This window comes from Phacochoerus africanus, chromosome 1, assembly GCF_016906955.1.
Source record: "Phacochoerus africanus isolate WHEZ1 chromosome 1, ROS_Pafr_v1, whole genome shotgun sequence".
NCBI classification, from domain to species: Eukaryota; Metazoa; Chordata; class Mammalia; order Artiodactyla; family Suidae; genus Phacochoerus; species Phacochoerus africanus.
Window position 1 is genome coordinate 142,770,887 of NC_062544.1, and position 13,587 is coordinate 142,784,473.

Consider the following 13,587-nt stretch of genomic DNA (forward strand, 5'->3'; position numbering starts at 1 on the left):
TCATGTCCACCCGCTCTGAAGTAGGAGTTGAGCCTGGCTGGCCGTCCAAGTGCTGTTTCCGAAGTTATTATCTGGTGCCCTAAGGCAAGAATGGCTGGCAGCCCCTGACAGCAGCCCCTGCACGGGGCTCCAGGCTGCCATAATTGGCTTTCTTGCCTCTGCTCCCTGACTTAATGAGAAGATGCCATGTTGGGCTTCACCTACCCACTGCTGTTCAATGGGGCAAGTTCTCACTCCATGTAAATTTGATCAAGCAAAAGCCTCAGCAATTTGGCAGAAGGGGTTTTAAAGTAGAATGAATCTATTGGAGGCTGGGGTATGTTGCCCTAGTGCAACAGTAACAGCTGCTAGGTCAACGGGGGGCTAATAAACACAGGATCAGGGAGTTTTGTCCTCAGTGTCAACTTTAGTCTCCAGTCCCCATTCTTCTGATTATTAAGATTGAGATTGTGGATGACATGTTTGCCTGGCTCTCACTGTAAATTTCACTCTGCATCAATTGAGTCGTTGTCTGAAGTTGTCACTTCAGCCACAGAAGTTATGGACCTCCTATTTTAATAAGAGCAAATATTTATTTAGTGATTTCTGCGTGCCAGCCATGAATCTAAAAGTTTTAGCTCTATTAACTTCTTTATTGTTCATAGCAACCCTACCAGCTAATCAGCATTATCCTCACTTGCAGATGAGATTAAGAAAATCAGAGTCACATAAAAAGGTAATGGATCTAGGTCTCAAATTTAGGTAGTCTGCTTTTAGCAGCAGCAAGCTTAACCACCTGGCCTCGAAATGAAGTATGAGGACTATGAGTTTTCACACGCCTGCAGCTGGTTCACCTATAAGATGCCCAGCTTTGCAGCCCAAGCCACATCCTCCTTGCAGACTTCCCTTGGAAAATATGCCAAGTTCCCTCTTCAGCTATAGATGGTTGTACTAGGAATGCATACCTGACCTAAGATGTCCCAATCCAATTCTGTGTCAGGAATTTGGAATTAAGAAATGGATAGTGAATTAAATGAGCCCTTGGGGAGATACAAGGTCACGTACACATGAGGTTCCCCTCCAGGATGGCGACGCCAGAGGACCCTGAACTCATCTCCTCCCATGACAACACTAGATCTACAGCTAGATATGAAACAGACTCCTCAGGGAAAAAAACCTAAGACCTCGCTGAATGACTCTTTTGCATCACATGAGTCAGAAGAGAGGAGGCCAGTGTCACTGAAACAGGTAGGAGAGGCTGGGACACATCTGGCCAGGAACCCCAGTCCAGGGCTGAGACCCACCCTTAGAGGGAACTGCAACACCAGAGCTGCTGAGGAGTGAAGAGTTTGAACCAGACGCCAAGACCTACAGCTGAAAGACAAGCCCCCAGAACATTCAGCTTTGAAAACCAGTGGAGCTACATCCAGGAGATGCACAAGGGATTATAGACCTGAGATGTACCTCTCAAAGGGCTCGCAGCCTGGACTCACCAGCCTCAGGTTCCCGTTGAGGGCGCTGAAGGTTGTGGTAGGAGAAGCTCTTTCGCCAGGTGGAGGTGGTCCTGAGGGGCAGGCTGTGCTGGGGAAACATGTGGTGCTTTCTGGGAGGCTCTGGAAGGTACCATCTTCCTGTTCCCCACTGCCCACTTCTTAGCTCTGGAGCTTTACTGGTTTTGGGGTCCTGGTTTTTGCAGCTGCCTCAAGGGTACTCAGCTACAACACCTGGCTCTGGGGACCGAAGGGGTCCCACAGACTGTAACCCACAGAGAGAAAATTCTTCCACAGCGACCACCCATAGGGGCAGAACAAGAGGCAAGGGACCCAGGAGCTGGATCTCTCTGTGAAACAGATATTCACTTGTCCTCACCAGCTGTGACCTGAGAGGCGTCTTCTAATTAAACCCATGCTGAGGGCTCAGGTGACCCTTTCCAGAATTCGGAGGCGGTGTAGGCTCTCCCAGGCTGCGCTTCCAGCACAGCATCACTCTCTCTGGTGTGTACCTGGTCCCACGGGACTCGCAGTTCTTGGAAGCCAGCTCCCCGCCCCAAAGCACAGATTGCTGACTGGAACACACACCCCGTTTTTTTCTGAGAAAGAAGCCTTTTTGCGCATTCCAGGAGCTTCAGCCTGAGGGGCGGGCTTCTCATCAGGAGAACCATGTAGAGGCTGCAGGGTCCGGAGGGACGCCCCCAGGGCGTTGGACAGCCGCCATCTTTCTGGCCCCACGCTGCACTCGGGAGCTTCGACCATCAGGTGGAGCCTGGATTTTTACCTCTGATGCATAGGGGACCTCCAGACAGCCTGGCTCTGGTGGCTTTGGCCTGAGGTCCCACAGGACCAGATATGTTTGTGTACTTTAAAAACCTGCCTGAGGCTGGGTAGCCCAAATCAGGTGCGGAGACCTGAGCTTCCAGACGCTGGCGGGTCTGAGCACAGCCTCCACCGCCCTGGCCAAGGAACAAAACTGGCTGCAGGTGGGTCACCAGGGCTGAGAGACGACCAAGGGCTGGGGCAGGGCTGCAGGATAAGTTTCGTCTACAAGAGGCCTCTCCTTCCAGGTTCGGCAGAGGGCTTGTTTCATTCAGACACAGAGACCAGCACAGAGAGCCCAGCAAAATAAAGAATCAGGAATGAGTTCCACATGAGAGACTGCATGGAAATGGGGCTGGAGTCGGCATCTTTATATTTCAAAAGCAAAAATGTGGGCAAAATGCTCTTCTGGGGAGAAGTATCAGGAAGGAAATAAGATTCCGATGGCAAGTTACACAAAGAAAAAAAGGGGATAGAAACCTCATATTTTTTTTTTTTCAGTAGGAAAGTGAGCATCCCTAATCCTAAATTGGAGAAGAAATTGATGTGAGAAGAGAATGATGTAGATGTACAGACAGGTGTAGATAGGAGACTATGAAGTCTTAGATCATCTCCTTGAGAAACTCCAGCTCTCTGTGAGACCCAGCTACACCTGTTGTACTTCTTGCCATGTGGTTATCCATGGTTCCTCTGTAGACTTCAGCCTAAGTCACCTCCACCTTAAACCAGCTGAAATAACCCCTGCTTCCTTTGCCGCATGATGACTAAGATATTCAAGATACCATTTGGTAAGTAGCTTTGTTTCATCTCAATATTCCATGTTAGAGTTAACTCTCTAAAAATAAGAAGTATAATCATGCTGTATTTTCTTGGTGTTTAGTAGAACATTATGTTTTTCTATTTTGATTTCCACCTTTTAATATGTTTGTAAGAACTTGGTTAATTTTGGACACCCATTACTCATTTACTTTATTACTGGCACTAATCTCTCAGTTTTTAGCTGGGACTTTGCCATCTTCATTTAAATCTATCGGATTTGGGAAAGCTGAATGCCCTGTTAAAAGTGGAAAGCTCACTAGGGATGTACACAGCACTGACCAAGGGGATTTGTTGAGGGACAGGCTGGTGACCTAAGTCAGTTCAATCAGTATACACGCTAGAGTGAAAGTGTAGGGAATTTTGGGCTAAAAATACGCACACTTCTGGCTGATAAAAGTGAATCAGAATGGAGGTAGCCCTAGGATCACCAGAGATTACTTTCTCCCTGCCCCAGGGGAAAAGTCTATCTAAGAGAAGCATCTAGAAGAACCAAGAAATGGAAAAAAAAATGTTGATTGAGCTCCTTTAAGCAGCCATATCTGAAGCTATATTTTTTCTGGATTATTTAATTATTTGATTCATTTTTATTCTTCTTATTTTCTACACCATTTAACTTGGAGGAATTTTCACATTATATTGGACAGTGAGAAAAGAATAACACAATCAAAGCCAAGAAACCAGCTCTCCATCTTGCTCCCTCTCTCCTCACCTGTCCAGTCATGGAAAACTGCATATCAAATTTTTAAACATTGGTTACCAATTTTTAAATATTGTCAATGCAGGTGGAGTTAAAGAGAGAAAATGTGGGAATAGTCAAGAGAAATCATCCTACAGTGCTACCTGATTTATGCCAAACCATTTGTAAATGCAAGTGTATATTGATAGAGACACATGATAGCATCATCAGTGAAATGTTGATAGTGGTTCTCCCAGGGTTATGGGAATTTTTTTGTTGTTGTTTAATAGGGCCATACCTGAAGCATATGGAAGTTCCCAGGCTAGGGGCTGAATTGGAGCTACAGAGGTCTGCCTATGGCAACATGGGATCCAAACTACATCTCTGACCTACACCACAGCTAATAGCAACACCGGATCCCTTACCCACTGAGCGAGCCCAGGAATTGAACCCAAATCCTCATGGATATTGATTGTATTCGTTTCCACTGTACCACAAGGGGAACTCCTGGGTTAAGGGATTTTAATTGACTTTTATTTATTTGTACTTTCATTTATTTTAGTGTTTTTAACAAGAAGAAGATATATTCAAAAGAAATATAGTCAGCAAAATACATTAAAATAAGCAATGTACTATTCAACATTTCTTAATTTTAGTCAAATAACTATTAACACTCCAGTTTATTAATAGCTCTTTTGCCAACACAAGTTCAAAAATGCTTTAAAGATGAATGCATTTCTTTTTTTTTTGTCTTTTGTCTTTTTTTGTTGTTGTTGTTGCTATTTCTTGGGCCATTCCCGCGGCATATGGAGGTTCCCAGGCTAGGGGTTGAATCGGAGCTGTAGCCACCGGCCTATGCCAGAGCCACAGCAACGCAGGATCCGAGCCGCGTCTGCAACCTACACCACAGCTCACGGCAACGCCGGATCGTTAACCCACTGAGCAAGGGCAGGGACCGAACCCGCAACCTCATAGTTCCTAGTCGGATTCGTTAACCACTGCGCCACGACGGGAACTCCAATGATGAATGCATTTCTTTACAGACTACTTATAATTTGGATGTATAATGTTAATTTCTAAGAGAGGGATTATTTAGTAGTTCCCAAATTTATTGAATCATAGAATATCCCAAAGGAAGGGTAAAATAAAGAATACATTTTCAGAAACAGAGAAAACAGTAAGAACAAAATACTAAGGGTATAAAATCACATATAAAGATGAAATCACATGTAAAGATGAATTCCTTCATGTGTGATCTTGGATTAGTCACTTTTCCCCCTTCCCCCAGGCCTCATATTTGTTATAGGGTCTTTCCCAGGGTCATTGAGAGAGTTTACTGTAATAAATGTGATGTTGTATTGAAAAAGTCTGTGAATTTGTAGATTCTCTATTAAAAAGTCTGTGAATTTGTAGGTTTTCTATTATTATTATTATTTTTTCTTTTTACGGCCACACTCATGGCATATGCAGGTTCCAAGGCTGGGGTCAAATCAGAGCTACAGCCACCAAGGCTATGCCACAGCCACAGCAATGCAGGATCCATGCCGAGTCTGTGACCTACAACACAGCTCACAGCAATGCCAGATCCTTAACTCACTGAGCAAGGCCAGGGATTGAACCCAAATCCTTATGGATCCTATTTGGGTTCATTAACCTCTGAGCCACTAAGGGAACTTCAATAATGGAAGCTATTTAAATGCATTTGGTATTTTTCTTTATACCCTTCCCTACTTTGGTTACCTAAACACACAGGCACACACACACAGGCAAACTCAGATATATTTACACTTTTTTTCTATTTTGCAGGAGCAGCCATTGCACTTTTTATGTGGAGCAAAAAGTGTAATTTACTCTTACTGAGACTTAAAAAAATGAAATCCCTTAAAGATTCAGAATCCCTTCTGAATTAGCAGTAAACTTTATAAGCAGTTTATGTCTGATTTGGTCATACCACACAAAAACTTATTAGCCAAAAAAAAAAAAAAAAGGGGGGAGGGAGGGGAATCATTCTGACTCTGAGCTGCTCCACTAAACCAGGCAAGGAGTACTTTCAGTCCCTTTGAGTGGCAATAAATAAAACTGGGTATGTTGGAAACAAAGACCTGCACTCTCTCCAATTCCCTACACATCATCTTGTTTCTAGCCTCATTCTTCTCTCTCTGGAAAACTTCCATTTCTATCTATGCACCAGGTAACTGAGAGCTGCTCTCAGTGTCAACATTTCTTTAATTCAGGTGACTGAGAAAGACACTTAACTCTGTCAGCCTTAGTTGGAAATTGCCCAGGGAGTGATTTTTGTTAGTCAAGTTTGGATCAGTGTCCACACCTGATCCAATGAGCCACAGATATGTGGCAATAAACAGGACATTTAGCTGCCACTTATGCCCACCCTGTGGCTGGGTTGCTGCAGAGCACAGAGAAGTGTGCTTGTGTCCAAAATGCATCTTACAACTATTTAGTCTTCTCCCTAATCTTGATCATCTCCTCTCCTCCTGATCTGTGCTGGGGGCACACATTTGTTAGTCTCTATGAACTTTTCTGGACCTGCAAAGTCTTGCCAAGATGGGGCCAGGGCTGCAAAAGCAATTTGAATTCACACCCAGATTCAGCAATCTGAATCTCTAGATCAGATATGCCCAAATTTCTATGGAATTATGGTTAACTGTCAGTTCACTGTGGTGGTAATACAGAGGCCATGACGAATAAAAAGGGTAAAAATCCAACATCCATTGTATTTTAGTTCTGAATGTATTTTATGATTATTATCTTGGCAAAAGTATCAACTACCTATACTTTTCAAATTAAGATGTATTTGCTATCCTTCAAACCAGGTACATAATACCAAAAACAATTAATAATAAAAAATAGATTTGTGACCAGGGGTCTCTAATGTAAAATTTGAAAGATCATTGATAACGTGTACTTACTGAAATTGTTGCGGAAACTGCAAAAATCGTGGCAGTGGAAGGAGACAAACAGCACTCGGAGGTATGGAAAAGCAAGGTTTATTCAGCACTGGTGCGGGCTCAGAGGAGTCACCTCCAGAGTCTGAGCACCAGGTCTTTGTTCTCAGTAAATTTTATACACTACAAGGTCTTGATTTTCCCATGTAAGCATCCCCGACCTCCCCCATCCCCAAGCAGACAGTGTTCCTCCCTAAGAAACTGAGCAAGCAAGGTTACAGAAGCAGAACTGATAAGCAATGCTGGGTACCTGATTAGCAGGGCTGCTGGCTTGGACAGAGAGCACACAGTTGTTACATTATTACAAGAAGGGTGGCATAGTGATGAGCATAGCTGGAAAGGCTTGTAGCTGCCTTCTTAGCCAAGGGGGGGTGTTCTTTAGTTAAAACTCCATTTCATTCCCCCCTCTTGATGTTCAGGGTGCATCTGCACCCTTTACAGATCATCATCAGTCATAACCCTTTGGTAGCCTCTAATAAGTAGCAGGTGGGAGGCTGTTTTTCTTTCAGTCATGGTTTTTATAAAACCTTTTATAATATTTATCAGGAGAGGTACAAGGCAGGGAACAAGTAGGCACCCTGCGAGTATAACCATGACTATTCCGACCATTGTCTTAATTCCTCCCAACCAAGAGAACCATTTACCAAAGAGACTGTCTGCATCCCATCCTTTCCAAGTTTGTGCAGGCACATGGGCTAGTTTAGTCATGTGGTCAGCAATTTTTTCTACCACCTTTATGGTGTCATCTATTTGTAGACAGCAATTATTTAAGTTAAATTTTTCACAAACCCCTCCTTTAGAAGCAAGTAAATAATCCAAGGCCAAGCAATTTTGGTAGATTGCATTGCGCATGTTAGCTTGTTGTTGGGCCAATATAGTCAAGGCCCTTGTAGTGTCATCTGTTATAAGTTTCAAAACTGTCTGTAGTCTGATGATGCGGTTCAGCATATAGATAGGGGTGCGATATCCCCAAGAGCCATCCTCTGCCTAGTTGGCAGGTGCATAATATTGAATTATCCATTCTGGGGGCCATTCATCATCTTTCCAGTCTCCAATTTGGAGAGGCCTCCGGTCTCTCTGGGCACCCTGTGCCCTATATATAGGAACTCCCAGTTGCTCCCCTAGCGACAGCGGGAGCAGGAAGAAGGAAGGTCTGATTGTTCCCAGTACACATGTCCCAGCCCAATTTGGGAGGAGTATGGAATAGGCCATTTTTTTACAAATCCAATATAATCCCTTTGGTGCCCGCCACTGGATATTAGTACTGATATCTTCCCATGTTTGTCAAAGGTGGGAAAAGTTAGACAAGGGATTAGGCTTGGGCTCTGAGCGATTGGAGGATGACCACCATTGAGTCTTTTGGGCAGTCAGATTATAATACCTTAGGCCTAAACATGTTAGGCTTCCAACTGAAACATTAAACCATCCTCCCTGCCTCACAAGACAATTTCTCCCTATAATAGCAGTTTTGAGGAGCCATACCCCATCGGTGAGTTGGGGGTATGCAGTCTCATTATGAGGCTCTAATGGGTTCAGTTTTCTGGCTTGCCAAGGCCAGTGGTCTCCTGTGTTCATTCCCCCACATACATAACAAGAGGAGACCTTGAGAGTTTGTGCAATAGTTTCTGCCAGGGCTAAGAACAAGCTCTTAGTTGTGGCAGGAATGGGAGGTGGGGTGTTTCTTATCTCTTTATAAAAGGAATGAAAGATGCTGTGAGAGGCAGCTTGGAGCGCAAACGTGATTTTCTGGAAATGTAGCACAGCTCCAGGGTCAAGGCCTCTTCCGTCAATGCGAATGCTTATTTTGAAACCCTCCTTTCATTTGGGCTCACAGGCAGCTGATTCCTCAAGCTTCAGCCGTGTGTTGACTGACCAGCTTCCGGTGTGGTCAGAGCAGGGCTTTGAGATCGTCGTCTCCTTCTCTGTATTGTCAGGCGAAGAGGTCTCTCTGGATCGAGGGCAGTCTCTCACTCTCCACAGTCGTCAGCTGTGCCAGCCGGTTTTACTCTAGAATGATGGATCTAAGCATCTAGTCCTGTTACTTTAAGAGCAGTGGGGGTGGTTAGAATTACAGTATAGGGGCCCTTCCATACCAGCCTCAAAGGCTCCTTTTTCCAGTCCTTTATCCACACCTGGTCCCCCGGCTTGTGGGGGTGTACTGTTATACCTAAGGACACAGGTATTCTGTCTGTGACCCATTTATGTATCCGAGAAATAGTGAGCCCCAGTCCTTGTAATTGTTTATGTAATTTTAAGTCTCCCAACTCCCTGGTGTTTCCTTTTAAACTGATTAGTGGAGGTGGCCTTCCATATAAGACTTCAAATGGCGAGAATCCTATTCCCGCTCGGGGTGAGCATCTCACTTTTAAGAGGGCCACTGGCAATATGTTTATCCAGGGCAAGCCAGTTTCCTGACATAACTTTGCCAGGGTCTGTTTAAAGGTTTGGTTTATGCGTTCTACTTTCCCTGAACTTTGAGGGTGATAAGCAGAATATAGTTTCCATTGGGTCTGTAAAGCTTTTGCCACCTGTTGTACTGTTTCATCCACAAATGCTGGACCATTATCTGACCCGATGGTCAGAGGCATTCCATATCTGGGAATAATGTCTCTCAGGAGTGTCTTGGTTACTTCCCTTGCCTTTTCAGTTTGGGTAGGGAAGGCCTCTACCCATCCTGAAAAAGTACAGATAAAAACTAGTAAATATTTGTACCCCTCACTAGGGGTGACCTCAGTGAAGTCCACTTTTATATCCTCAAGTGGGGACAGTCCACAGTGTTGTGCCCCAGCTGGTCTGTGGGGCCCCTGGCAGGCATTATTCTGTAAACAGGTTATGCATCTTTGGGAGACAGAGGAGCAGAGTGCAGGAAGATGAGCAATGAGATAGTACCAGTCCAGTAGGGTCTCTAAGGCAGTTTTGCCCATGTGGGTTAGCTCATGCTCTTGGCGGATTAGTTTGTAGGCCAGCTGTTCTGGAATGTAAACTCGGTGGTCCCGTGTGACCCACCATCCTGTTTTAGATTTAGTTCCTCCTTCCTCCCTTAACCATTTTTCTTCCTCTGGAGAATATCTGGGGACAGCTGGCACTTCTGGGGCCAGCAAGACCTTAGTTTTTTTTTTTTTTTTTTTTTTTTCTTTTTATTGTCAATACTCTGATAGGTGGATCTGAGAAGATGTTGCTGTCGTTTATGTCAGAGAGTGTTTGGCCTATGTTTTCCTCTAGGAGTTTGATAGTGTCTGGTCTTATATCTAGGTCTTTAATACATTTGGAGTTTATTTTTGTGTATGGTGTTAGGGAGTTTTCTAATTTCAAGACCTTAGGTTTGTCTGGTTGTTGTCCCTGGGCTGCCTGTCTGGCAGCTGCATCAGCACTACAGTTTCCTTTTATCACTGGGTCATCCCCCTTTTGGTGACCTTTACAGTGGATAACTGCAACTTCTTTAGGTTCCCATACTGCCTCTAGGAGCTCACGAACCTTCCAGCGGGTGGTAGGGACAGGAATGGCACAAACTGCCTGCTTTCTTTCAGTCCCCAGCATTTATCTGCCCTGCATGATGTAGAAGCCCAGATACTTGACTTGTTTTTTGCAGATTTGCGCCTTTTTATTTGATACCCGATACCCTGCCTCCATCAGTAGGGAAAGGAGAGCTCTTGTTCCCTCTAGGCACTGAGCCTCCGTGGTGCCAGCTAGTAAGAGGTCGTCAACATACTGTAGCAGAACACAGCCCAGTTTTTGTCCAGGAAATTTAGCCAGGTCAGCAGCTAAGGTGCTGCTAAAAAGAGTAGGAGAGTTTTTGAATCCTTGTAGGAGTCTAGTCCAGGTGAGCTGTTCCTTTGGCCCTGTATGTAGATTCTCCCATTCAAAAGCAAACAAGGGCTGACTGGCAGGTGCCACCCGGAAGCAGAAAAAAGCACCTTTTAAGTCCAGGCAAGTAAACCACTCAGCAGTGGAGGGGATCAGCCCTAGCAGGGTATACAGGTTAGGGACGGATGGGTGTAATGTGACTGTTGCTTCATTTATGGCTCTCAAGTCCTGTACTGGGCAGTAGTCCTGTGTTCCTGTTTTTTTTCACGGGCAGTAAAGGGGTGTTCCAAGGGGACTGACATTTTATTAACAGTCCATGCTGAAGCAGCCTATCCAGGTGAACCTGGATTCCCAGTCGAGCTTCTCTGGGAATTGAGTATTGCCGTAGCTTTACCGGTTGAGCTCTGGGTTTTAGATCAATTAAGACAGGAGCGTGGCATTTTGCCAGTCCTGGTGGGTTTCCTTTAGCCCAAACCAATGGGTATTTAATCTCTAGTTCTGGGGGAATGGTCCCCATTTCTGAAGGGGAAGAGTACAAGCACCATTCCTCTTTTTACAGCAAGAGCCATGATTAAAGGAGAGGGGGTTCTGTCAATTTAAGAACCCCCTGATCCATCAGTAGAAAAGGAAATTTGTGCCCCCATTTTAGCCAGCAGGTCTCTTCCCATCAGGGGGACTGGGCAGTCAGGCAGGTAAAGAAATTCATGTATTACTTCATGACCTCCTAGCCGACATCATCAAGGACTGCAGAAGTGCCTGTGGGTTTGGTTACCTGTGGCCCCAACAATGGTGGTTTCTTTCCCCGAGAGGGGAGCCACAGGTTGTGTAACCACAGAAAGTTCAGCACCTGTGTCAACCATAAAGTCTATGGGGTGGACCCCTACTTGAATTTTGACCATAGGCTCTCAGGGGCCCAGTTGGAGAGAGCCTGGTCCCCCCTAATCAGACTCAGCTAGGACGATCAGGTTGGTGCTGAATGGCTCAGATTGGTACCAGCTAGGTGGGGCCTTGGTCTTTTTCTCAGGACGGTTGGGGCATTCATTTTTCCAGTGTCCCTTTTCTTTGCAGTAAGCGCGTTGGTCATGTTCCAGGGGACTCCTTTTCCCTGGCCTTGTGCCTTGTCCCCTACGGGGTGGTCCCACTGGGGGCACCGGTTTTGACAGGGCGGCTGCCAGAAGAGTCACTTTTTGTTTCATTCTCTTTTCTGCATCATGGCGGGCCACCTGGTCTCGGTTAATAAAAAACTTGTTGGCTATTTCCAATAGTTTAGTGTCATTCTCTCCTGCAAATCCTTCTAATTTCTGTAGCTTTTTACGGATATCTGATTGGGCTTGTCCCACAAAGGCAGCATTTATCATCCGTTGGTTCTCAGGGGCCTCGGGATCAAAAGGGGAGTAGATTCAGAAAGCCTCACATAGTCTCTCATAGAATTTGGCTGGGTGTTCATTTGGCTCTTGTAGTATCTCACTGATCTTAGCTATATTTGTGGGCTTTTTAGCCCCAGTTTTTGCCCCCTGTAGGAAGGCCTGCCGGTACCTCTCTAGGTTACATTTCCCTTCTTTGGTGTCATAGTCCCAGTGGGGGTTTTCTTCTGGGAAGGCTTCTCTCATTCAGTTTGCCAAGTCTGCTCAACCCCCCGCATTGGCCTGAAGCCATTTTTGGGCTTCTGTTACAATTCGCCAGCACTCTTCAGTGTCAAATAGAGTAAAGAGGAGTTGCCAGCAGTCTATCCAGGTGGGACAGTGTGTCTGGAAAATGAATTCCAAGAGATCAATCAGCACCTGAGGCTTTTCAGAACATGAGGGAGTATGGTGTTTCCAGTTGAGGAGATCAGCAGTGGAAAAGGGCTGGTAATAATAAAAACGTCCCCCCTCTTGTATGGTCCCATCGGGGGCAACTTGCTGTGGTCCCCGGGTCTCCCATAAGGGCATTTGTAATGCTAGAGTGGCTGCTCCCTGAGCTGACCAGAGACGCCTGCTCATAGGTTCTGGAGAACCTGGCTGTGGGGTGATATCACCTCAGGAACTTCAGAAACAGAAGGAGGAGGAGAAACAGAAGGCGGTGGTCTATCTGGCATCTGGGGACCTTCGGCTCCTGGAGGTGGGGCCGGCAGCACATAAGGTTGTGGCATAGGGGGGTGAGTCCTCAGGTTCCCCTTGATAAATAGGTGGCACCTTCTTTTGAGACAAGGTTTTCTTCTTGGACTGGGCTACTAGCACCTTACACTGTCCCTGGTCTGTGGTGTAGAACTGAACCCATGGGGGCCTCAAATAGGCAATTTCCAACCATTGATCAATATACAGAAATTGGTCTGGGTGTCCAGGGTCTCCTGTTATAACATTATATACTGCTGTAACTGTGAACACATCTAAGGTCCCTTCCAGAGGCCAGCCAACACCAAAGGAGGGCCACTCTAGGGTACAGAGGGTACACAGTTTTCCAGGACTCAGCTTAATACCATAATCTCTAGAAAAATCCTTTCTTAAAATTCTTAACCATACACTCTAAGACAGCGGGCTCTGAAGCCGATTTACCCATTGTGTAAAGTCCCACCCTGTGATGGTGACACAAGACAAACAATGAGGACAAGGCCTCAGGTAAAAATCGCTTCTTCCGCCTGACCACTCCCCCGGAGGAGATATTTCAGGCATAGGTGGGACTGTATAAACCCCAATGTCAGGATCCCCCCGAAGAGGGCCACCATAAGCTGTATGAGGGTTGCCGCAGAACTGCAGGTTAGGACTCACTCTGGCTCCGTAGTCCAAAGACGGTGGAGCACGGGCTCTTGTTCTCTCCAGTAACTCACACACACACACACCAGAATTGACAAGCCTCCCGATCCCAAGGGAGCAAACCCTGACCTGAGTGACCCTTTGGTCACTGAGTGGTGATCAGTCTCTCCTTCCGCCATATGGTGGGTCCTGACTTGGGCAGATGTCCCTGGGGCACTCACCAGTCAGACGTCCTGCCCTGGAACCTGTTTCCACTCTCCTTCTGAGTCCGTTTGGGAAGCAGTGTGGGCCAAGGCCAGCAT